Source organism: Pseudophryne corroboree, chromosome 3 (assembly GCF_028390025.1).
Source record: "Pseudophryne corroboree isolate aPseCor3 chromosome 3, aPseCor3.hap2, whole genome shotgun sequence".
In the NCBI taxonomy this organism is placed as follows: domain Eukaryota; kingdom Metazoa; phylum Chordata; class Amphibia; order Anura; family Myobatrachidae; genus Pseudophryne; species Pseudophryne corroboree.
Genome location: NC_086446.1, coordinates 431,904,111 through 431,916,215, shown reverse-complemented (window position 1 = coordinate 431,916,215; position 12,105 = coordinate 431,904,111).

Below are 12,105 nucleotides of genomic sequence, written 5' to 3'. Positions count from 1 at the left end.
TGCATTTTAGTTGTGTGCAATACAAATAGTAGGAGGACAGTGCAGACTTTTGCTGACATCCAGTATATAATATATAGCAGTACGGTACAGTAGTCCACTGCTCTACCTACCTCTGTGTCCTCAAGAATACCATCCATCCATACCTGTTGCGCATTTTAGTTGTGCGCAGTACATATAGTAGGAGGACAGTGCAGAATTTTCTGACTACCAGTATATTATATGTATATAGCAGTACGGTACTGTAGGCCACTGCTCTACCTACCTCTGTGTCATCAAGTATACTATCCATCCATACCTGTGGTGCGTTTTAGTTGTGCACAGTATATATAGTAGGAGGACAGTGCAGAATTTTGCTGACCAGCAGAATATAATATATATCAGTACGGTACAGTAGGCCACTACTCTACCTACCTCTGTGTCGTCAAGCATACTATCCATCCATACCTTTGTTGCATTTTAGTTGTGCGCAGTACATATAGTAGGAGGACAGTGCAGAATTTTGCTGACCACCATTATATAATATAAAGCAGTACGGTACAGTAGTCCACTGCTCTACCTACCTCTGTGTCATCAAATATACTATCCATCCATACCTGTGGTGCATTTTAGTTGTGCGCAGTATATATTGTAGGAGGACAGTGCAGAATTTTGCTGACCACCAGTATATAATATATAGCAGTATGGTACAGTAGGCCACTGATCTACGTACCTCTGTGTCATCAAGTATACTATCCATCCATACCTGTGGTGCATTTTAGTTGTGCGCAGTATATGTAGTAGGAGGACAGTGCAGAATTTTGCTGACCACCAGTATATAATATATAGCAGTACAGTACAGTAGTCCACTGCTCTACCTACCTCTGTGTCATCAAGTATACTATCCATCCATACCTGTGGTACATTTTAGTTGTGCGTAGTATATATATTAGGAGGACAGTGCAGAATTTTGCTGACCACCAGTATATAATATATAGTAGTACGGTACAGTAGGCCACTGCTCTACCTACCTCTGTGTTGTCAAGTATACTATCCATCCATACCTGTGGTGCATTTTAGTTGTGCGCAGTATATATAGTAGGAGGACAGTGCAGAATTTTGCTGACCACCAGTATATAATATATAGCAGTACAGTACAGTAGTCCACTGCTCTACCTACCTCTGTGTCATCAAGTATACTATCCATCCATACCTGTGGTGCATTTTAGTTGTGCGTAGTATATATATTAGGAGGACAGTGCAGAATTTTGCTGACCACCAGTATATAATATAAAGCAGTATGGTACAGTAGGCCACTGCTCTACCTACCTCTGTGTCATCAAGTATACCATCCATCCATACCTGTGGTGCATTTTAGTTGTATGCAGTATATATAGTAGGACTGTGCAGAATTTTGCTGACCACCAGAATATAATATATAGCAGTACGTTACAGTAGGCCACTGCTCTACCTACCTCTGTGTCGTCAAATATACTATCCATCCATACATGTGGTGCATTTTAGTTGTGTGCAGTATATATAGTAGGAGGACAGTGCAGACTTTGCTGACCACCAGTATATAATATATAGCAGTACGGTACAGTAGTCCACTGCTCTACCTACCTCTGTGTCCTCAAGTATACCATCCATCCATACCTGTTGTGCATTTTAGTTGTGCGCAGTAAATATAGTAGGAGGACAGTGCAGAATTTTGCTGACCACAAGAATATAATATATAGCAGTACGGTATAGTAGGCCACTACTCTACCTACCTCTGTGTCATCAAGTATACTATCCATCCATACATGTGTTGCATTTTAGTTGTGCGCAGTACATATAGTAGGAGTACAGTGCAGAATTTTGCTGACTACCAGTATATTATATGTTTATAGCAGTACGGTACAGTAGGCCACTGCTCTACCTACCTCTGTGTCATCAAGTATACTATCAATCCATACCTGTGGTGCATTTTAGTTGTGCGCAGTATATATAGTAGTAGGACAGTGCAGAATTTTGCTGAACACCAGAATGTAATATATAGCAGTACGGTACAGTAGGCCACTACTCTACCTACTTCTGTGTCGTCAAGTATACTATCCATCCATACCTGTGTTGCATTTTAGTTGTGCGCAGTACATATAGTAGGAGGACAGTGCAGAATTTTGCTGACCACCAGTATATAATATATAGCAGTACGGTACAGTAGTCCACTGCTCTACCTACCTCTGTGTCATCAAGTATACTATTCATCCATACCTGTGGTGCATTTTAGTTGTGCGCAGTATATATAGTAGGAGGACAGTGCAGAATTTTGCTGACCACCAGATTATAATATATAGCAGTACGGTACAGTAGGCCAAAACTCTACCTACCTCTGTGTCGTCAAGTATACTATCCATCCATACCTGTGTTGCATTTTAGTTGTGCTCAGTACATATAGTCGGAGGACAGTGCAGAATTTTGCTGACCACTAGTATATAATATATAGCAGTACGGTACAGTAGTCCACTGCTCTACCTACCTCTGTATCATCAAATATACTATCCATCCATACCTGTGGTACATTTTAGTTGTGCGCAGTATATATAGTAGGAGGACAGTGCAGAATTTTGCTGACCACCAGTATATAATATATAGCAGTACGGTACAGTAGTCCACTGCTCTACCTACCTCTGTGTCATCAAGTATACTATCCATCCATACCTGTGGTGCATTTTAGTTGTGCGTAGTATATATATTAGGAGGACAGTGCAGAATTTTGCTGACCACCAGTATATAATATATAGCAGTACGGTACAGTAGGCCACTGCTCTACCTACCTATGTGTCGTCAAGTATACTATCCATCCATACCTGTGGTGCATTTTAGTTGTGCGCAGCATATATAGTAGGAGGACTGTGCAGAATTTTGCTGACCACCAGTATATAATATAAAGCAGTATGGTACAGTAGGCCACTGCTCTAGCTACCTCTGTGTCATCAAGTATACCATCCATCCATACCTGTGGTGCATTTTAGTTGTATGCAGTATATATAGTAGGACTGTGCAGAATTTTGCTGACCACCAGAATATAATATATAGCAGTACAGTACAGTAGGCCACTGCTCTACCTACCTCTGTGTCGTCAAATATACTATCCATCCATACCTGTGGTGCATTTTAGTTGTGTGCAGTATATATAGTAGGAGGACAGTGCAGACTTTTGCTGACAACCAGTATATAATATATAGCAGTACGGTACAGTAGTCCACTGCTCTACCTACCTCTGTGTCCTCAAGTATACCATCCATCCATACCTGTTGTGCATTTTAGTTGTGCGCAGTAAATTTAGTAGGAGGACAGTGCAGAATTTTTCTGACCACAAGAATATAATATATAGCAGTACGGTACAGTAGGCCACTACTCTACCTACCTCTGTGTCATCAAGTATACTATCCATCCATACCTGTGTTGCATTTTAGTTGTGCGCAGTACATATAGTAGGAGGACAGTGCAGAATTTGCTGAACACCAGAATGTAATATATAGCAGTACGGTACAGTAGGCCACTACTCTACCTACCTCTGTGTCGTCAAGTATACTATCCATCCATACCTGTGTTGAATTTTAGTTGTGCGCAGTACACATAGTAGGAGGACAGTGCAGAATTTTGCTGACCACCAGTATATAATATATAGCAGTACGGTACAGTAGTCCACTGCTCTACCTACCTCTGTGTCATCAAGTATACTATTCATCCATACCTGTGGTGCATTTTAGTTGTGCGCACTATATATAGTAGGAGTACAGTGCAGAATTTTGCTGACCACCAGATTATAATATATAGCAGTACGGTACAGTAGGCCAAAACTCTACCTACATCTGTGTCGTCAAGTATACTATCCATCCATACCTGTGTTGCATTTTAGTTGTGCTCAGTACATATAGTCGGAGGACAGTGCAGAATTCTGCTGACTACCAGTATATAATATATAGCAGTACGGTACAGTAGTCCACTGCTCTACCTACCTCTGTGTCATCAAATATACTATCCATCCATACCTGTGGTACATATTAGTTGTGCGCAGTATATATAGTAGGAGGACAGTGCAGAATTTTGCTGACCACCAGTATATAATATATAGCAGTACGGTACAGTAGGCCACTGCTCTACCTACCTCTGTGTCATCAAGTATACTATCCATCCATACCTGTGGTGCATTTTAGTTGTGCGCAGTATATATAGTAGGAGGACAGTGCAGAATTTTGCTGACCACCAGTATATAATATATAGCAGTACGGTACAGTAGGCCACTGCTCTACCTACCTCTGTGTCGTCAAGTATACTATCCATCCATACCTGCCTTGCATTTTAGTTGTGCGCAGTACATATAGTCGGAGGACAGTACAGAATTTTGCTGACCACCAGTAAATAATATATAGCAGTACGGTACAGTAGTCCACTGCTCTACCTACCTCTGTGTCATCAAATATATTATCCATCCATACCTGTGGTGCATTTTTGTTGTGCGCAGTATATATAGTACGAGGACAGTGCAGAAATTTGCTGACCACCAGTGTATAATATATAGCAGTACGGTACAGTAGTCCACTGCTCTACCTACCTCTGTGTCATCAAATATACTATCCATACATACCTGTGGTACATTTTAGTTGTGCGCAGTATATATAGTAGGAGGACAGTGCAGAATTTTGCTGACCACCAGTATATAATATATAGCAGTACAGTACAGTAGGCCACTGCTCTACCTACCTCTGTGTCATCAAGTATACTATCCATCCATACCTGTGGTGCATTTTAGTTGTGCGCAGTATATATAGTAGGAGGACAGTGCAGAATTTTGCTGACCACCAGTGTATAATATATAGCAGTACGGTACAGTAGGCCACTGCTCTACCTACCTCTGTGTCATTAAGTATACTATCCATTCATACCTGTGGTGCATTTTAGTTGTGCACAGTATATATAGTAGGAGGACAGTGCAGAATTTTGCTGACCACCAGTATATAATATATAGCAGTACGGTAAAGTAGGCCACTGCTCTACCTACCTCTGTGTCGTTAAGTATACTATCCATCCATACCTGCGTTGCATTTTAGTTGTGCGCAGTACATATAGTCGGAGGACAGTACAGAATTTTGCTGACCACCAGTATATAATATATAGCAGTACGGTACAGTAGTCCACTGCTCTACCTACCTCTGTGTCATCAAATATACTATCCATCCATACCTGTGGTGCATTTTAGTTGTGCGCAGTATATATAGTAGGAGGACAGTGCAGAATTTTGCTGACCACCAGTATATAATATATAGCAGTACGGTACAGTAGGCCACTGCTCTACCTACCTCAGTGTCATCAAGTATACTATCCATCCATACATGTGGTGCATTTTAGTTGTGCGCAGTATATATAGAAGGAGGATAGTGCAGAAATTTGCTGACCACCAGTATATAATATATAGCAGTACGGTACAGTAGTCCACTGCTCTACCTACCTCTGTGTCATCAAATATACTATCCATACATACCTGTGGTACATTTTAGTTGTGCGCAGTATATATCGTAGGAGGACAGTGCAGAATTTTGATGACCACCAGTATATAATATATAGCAGTACGGTACAGTAGGCCACTGCTCTACCTACCTCTGTGTCATCAAGTATACTATCCATCTATACCTGTGGTGCATTTTAGTTGTGCGCAGTATATATAGTAGGAGGACAGTGCAGAATTTTGCTGACCACCAGTATATAATATATAGCAGTACAGCACAGTAGTCCACTACTCTACCTACCTCTGTGTTATCAAGTATACTATCCATCCATACCTGTGGTGCATTTTAGTTGTGCGTAGTATATATATTAGGAGGACAGTGCAGAATTTTGCTGACCACCAGTATATAATATATAGCAGTACGGTACAGTAGGCCACTGCTCTACCTACCTCTGTGTTGTCAAGTATACTATCCATCCATACCGGTGGTGCATTTCAGTTGTGCGCAGCACATATAGTAGGAGGACTGTGCAGAATTTTGCTGACCACCAGTATATAATATATAGCAGTAGGGTACAGTAGTCCACTGCTCTACCTACCTCTGTGTCCTCAAGTATACCATCCATCCATACCTGTTGTGCATTTTAGTTGTGCGCAGTAAATATAGTAGGAGGACAGTGCACATTATTGCTGACCACAAGAATATAATATATAGCAGTACGGTACAGTAGGCCACTACTCTACCTACCTCTGTGTCATCAAGTATACTATCCATCCATACCTGTGTTGCATTTTAGTTGTGCGCAATACATATAGTAGGAGGACAGTGCAGAATTTTGCTGAACACCAGAATGTAATATATAGCAGTACGGTACAGTAGGCCACTACTCTACCTACCTCTGAGTCGTCAAGTATACTATCCATCCATACCTGTATTGCATTTTAGTTGTGCGCAGTATATATCGTAGGAGGACAGTGCAGAATTTTGCTGACCACCAGATTATAATATATAGCAGTACGGTACAGTAGGCCAAAACTCTACCTACCTCTGTGTCATCAAGTATACTATCCATCCATACCTGTGTTGCATTTTAGTTGTGCTCAGTACATATAGTCGAAGGACAGTGCAGAATTTTGCTGACTACCAGTATATAATATATAGCAGTACGGTACAGTAGTCCACTGCTCTACCTACCTCTGTGTCATCAAATATACTATCCATCCATACCTGTGGTACATTTTAGTTGTGCACAGTATATATAGTAGGAGGACAGTGCAGAATTTTGCTGACCACCAGTATATAATATATAGCAGTACGGTACAGTAGGCCACTGCTCTACCTACCTCTGTGTCATCAAGTATACTATCCATCCATACCTGTGGTGCATTTTAGTTGTGCGCAGTATATATAGTAGGAGGACAGTGCAGAATTTTGCTGACCACCAGTATATAATATATAGCAGTACCGTACAGTAGTCCACTGCTCTACCTACCTCTGTGTCATCAAGTATACTATCCATTTATACCTGTGGTGCATTTTAGTTGTGCGCAGTATATATAGTAGGAGGACAGTGCAGAATTTTGCTGACCACCAGTATATAATATATAGCAGTACGGTACAGTAGGCCACTGCTCTACCTACCTCTGTGTCGTCAAGTATACTATCCATCCATACCTGCGTTGCATTTTAGTTTTGCGCAGTACATATAGTCGGAGGACAGTACAGAATTTTGCTGACCACCAGTATATAATATATAGCAGTACGGTACAGTAGTCCACTGCTCTACCTACCTCTGTGTCATCAAATATACTATCCATCCATACCTGTGGTGCATTTTAGTTGTGCGCAGTATATATAGTAGGACAGTGCAGAATTTTGCTGACCACCAGTATATAATATATAGCAGTACGGTACAGTAGGCCACTGCTCTACCTACCTCTGTGTCATCAAGTATACTATCCATCCATACCTGTGGTGCATTTTAGTTGTGCGCAGTATATATAGTAGGAGGACACTGCAGAAATTTGCTGACCACCAGTATATAATATATAGCAGTAGGGTACAGTAGTCCACTGCTCTACCTACCTCTGTGTCCTCAAGTATACCATCCATCCATACCTGTTGTGCATTTTAGTTGTGCGCAGTATATATAGTAGGAGGACAGTGCAGAGTTTTGCAGACTACCAGTATATTATATGTATATAGCAGTACAGTACAGTAGGCCACTGCTCTACCTACCTCTGTGTCATCAAGTATACTATCCATCCATACCTGTGGTGCATTTTAGTTGTGCACAGTATATATAGTAGGAGTACAGTGCAGAATTTTGCTGAACACCAGAATGTAATATATAGCAGTACGGTACAGTAGGTCACTACTCTACCTACCTCTGTGTCGTCAAGTATACTATCCATCCATACCTGTGGTGCATTTTAGTTGTGCGCAGTACATATAGTAGGAGGACAGTGCAGAATTTTGCTGACCACCAGTATATAATATATAGCAGTACGGTACAGTAGGCCACTACTCTACCTACCTCTGTGTCATCAAGTATACTATCCATCCATACCTGTGTTGCATTTTAGTTGTGCGCAGAACATATAGTAGGAGGACAGAGCAGAATTTTGCTGACTACCAGTATATTATATGTATATAGCAGTACGGTACAGTAGGCCACTGCTCTACCTACCTCTGTGTCATCAAGTATACTATCCATCCATACCTATGGTGCATTTTAGTTGTGCACAGTATATATAGTAGGAGTACAGTGCAGAATTTTGCTGAACACCAGAATGTAATATTTAGCAGTACGGTACAGTAGGCCACTACTCTACCTACCTCTGTGTCATCAAGTATACTATCCATCCATACCTGTGTTGCATTTTAGTTGTGCGCAGTACATATAGTAGGAGGACAGTGCAGAATTTTGCTGACCACCAGTATATAATATATAGCAGTACAGTACAGTAGTCCACTGCTCTACCTACCTCTGTGTCATCAAGTATACTATCCATCCATACCTGTGGTGCATTTTAGTTGTGCGTAGTATATATATTAGGAGGACAGTGCAGAATTTTGCTGACCACCAGTATATAATATATAGCAGTACGGTACAGTAGGCCACTGCTCTACCTACCTATGTGTCGTCAAATATACTATCCATCCATACCTGTGGTGCATTTTAGTTGTGCGCAGCATATATAGTAGGAGGACAGAGCAGAATTTTGCTGACTACCAGTATATTATATGTATATAGCAGTACGGTACAGTAGTCCACTGCTCTACCTACCTCTGTGTCATCAAGTATACTATCCATCCATACCTGTGGTGCATTTTAGTTGTGCGCAGTATATATAGTAAGAGGACAGTGCAGAATTTTGCTGACCACCAGTATATAATATATAGCAGTACGGTACAGTAGGCCACTGCTCTACCTACCTCTGTGTCATCAAGTATACTATCCATCCATACCTGTGGTGCATTTTAGTTGTGCGCAGTATATATAGTAGGAGGACTGTGCAGAATTTTGCTGACCACCAGTATATAATATAAAGCAGTATGGTACAGTAGGCCACTGCTCTACCTACCTCTGTGTCATCAAGTATACCATCCATCCATACCTGTGGTGCATTTTAGTTTTATGCAGTATATATAGTAGGACTGTGCAGAATTTTGCTGACCACCAGAATATAATATATAGCAGTACAGTACAGTAGGCCACTGCTCTACCTACCTCTGTGTCGTCAAATATACTATCCATCCATACATGTGGTGCATTTTAGTTGTGTGCAGTATATATAGTAGGAGGACAGTGCAGACTTTGCTGACCACCAGTATATAATATATAGCAGTACGGTACAGTAGTCCACTGCTCTACCTACCTCTGTTTCCTCAAGTATACCATCCATCCATACCTGTTGTGCATTTTAGTTGTGCGCAGTAAATATAGTAGGAGGACAGTGCAGAATTTTGCTGACCACAAGAATATAATATATAGCAGTACGGTACAGTAGGCCACTACTCTACCTACCTCTGTGTCATCAAGTATACTATCCATCCATACATGTGTTGCATTTTAGTTGTGCGCAGTACATATAGTAGGAGTACAGTGCAGAATTTTGCTGACTACCAGTATATTATATGTATATAGCAGTATGGTACAGTAGGCCACTGCTCTACCTACCTCTGTGTCATCAAGTATACTATCAATCCATACCTGTGGTGCATTTTAGTTGTGCGCAGTATATATAGTAGTAGGACAGTGCAGAATTTTGCTGAACACCAGAATGTAATATATAGCAGTACGGTACAGTAGGCCACTACTCTACCTACTTCTGTGTCGTCAAGTATACTATCCATCCATACCTGTGTTGCATTTTAGTTGTGCGCAGTACATATAGTAGGAGGACAGTGCAGAATTTTGCTGACCACCAGTATATAATATATAGCAGTACGGTACAGTAGTCCACTGCTCTACCTACCTCTGTGTCATCAAGTATACTATTCATCCATACCTGTGGTGCATTTTAGTTGTGCGCAGTATATATAGTAGGAGGACAGTGCAGAATTTTGCTGACCACCAGATTATAATATATAGCAGTACGGTACAGTAGGCCAAAACTCTACCTACCTCTGTGTCGTCAAGTATTCTATCCATCCATACCTGTGTTGCATTTTAGTTGTGCTCAGTACATATAGTCGGAGGACAGTGCAGAATTTTGCTGACCACCAGTATATAATATATAGCAGTACGGTACAGTAGTCCACTGCTCTACCTACCTCTGTGTCATCAAATATACTATCCATCCATACCTGTGGTACATTTTAGTTGTGCGCAGTATATATAGTAGGAGGACAGTGCAGAATTTTGCTGACCACCAGTATATAATATATAGCAGTACGGTACAGTAGGCCACTGCTCTACCTACCTCTGTGTCATCAAGTATACTATCCATCCATACCTGTGGTGCATTTTAGTTGTGCGCAGTATATATTGTAGGAGGACAGTGCAGAATTTTGCTGACCACCAGTATATAATATATAGCAGTACAGTACAGTAGTCCACTGCTCTACCTACCTCTGTTTCATCAAGTATACTATCCATCCATACCTGTGGTGCATTTTAGTTGTGCGTAGTATATATATTAGGAGGACAGTGCAGAATTTTGCTGACCACCAGTATATAATATATAGCAGTACGGTACAGTAGGCCACTGCTCTACCTACCTATGTGTCGTCAAGTATACTATCCATCCATACCTGTGGTGCATTTTAGTTGTGCGCAGCATATATAGTAGGAGGACTGTGCAGAATTTTGCTGACCACCAGTATATAATATAAAGCAGTATGGTACAGTAGGCCACTGCTCTACCTACCTCTGTGTCATCAAGTATACCATCCATCCATACCTGTGGTGCATTTTAGTTGTATGCAGTATATATAGTAGGACTGTGTAGAATTTTGCTGACAACCAGTATATAATATATAGCAGTACGGTACAGTAGTCCACTGCTCTACCTACCTCTGTGTCATCAAGTATACTATCCATCCATACCTGTGGTGCATTTTAGTTGTGTGCAGTATATATAGTAGGACAGTGCAGACTTTTGCTGACAACCAGTATATAATATATAGCAGTACGGTACAGTAGTCCACTGCTCTACCTACCTCTGTGTCCTCAAGTATACCATCCATCCATACCTGTTGTGCATTTTAGTTGTGCGCAGTAAATTTAGTAGGAGGACAGTGCAGAATTTTGCTGACCACAAGAATATAATATATAGCAGTACGGTACAGTAGGCCACTACTCTACCTACCTCTGTGTCATCAAGTATACTATCCATCCATACCTGTGTTGCATTTTAGTTGTGCGCAGTACATATAGTAGGAGGACAGTGCAGAATTTTGCTGAACACCAGAATGTAATATATAGCAGTACGGTACAGTAGGCCACTACTCTACCTACCTCTGTGTCGTCAAGTATACTATCCATCCATACCTGTGTTGCATTAAGGTTGTGCGCAGTACACATAGTAGGAGGACAGTGCAGAATTTTGCTGACCACCAGTATATAATATATAGCAGTACGGTACAGTAGTCCACTGCTCTACCTACCTCTGTGTCATCAAGTATACTATTCATCCATACCTGTGGTGCATTTTAGTTGTGCGCAGTATATATAGTAGGAGGACAGTGCAGAATTTTGCTGACCACCAGATTATAATATATAGCAGTACGGTACAGTAGGCCAAAACTCTACCTACATCTGAGTCGTTGAGTATACTATCCATCCATACCTGTATTGCATTTTAGTTGTGCTCAGTACATATAGTCGGAGGACAGTGCAGAATTTTGCTGACTACCAGTATATAATATATAGCAGTACGGTACAGTAGGCCACTGCTCTACCTACCTCTGTGTCATCAAGTATACTATCCATCCATACCTGTGGTGCATTTTAGTTGTGCGCAGTATATATAGTAGGAGGACAGTGCAGAATTTTGCTGACCACCAGTATATAATATATAGCAGTACGGTACAGTAGGCCACTGCTCTACCTACCTCTGTGTCATCAAGTATACTATCCATTCATACCTGTGGTGCATTTTAGTTGTGTGCAGTATATATAGTAGGA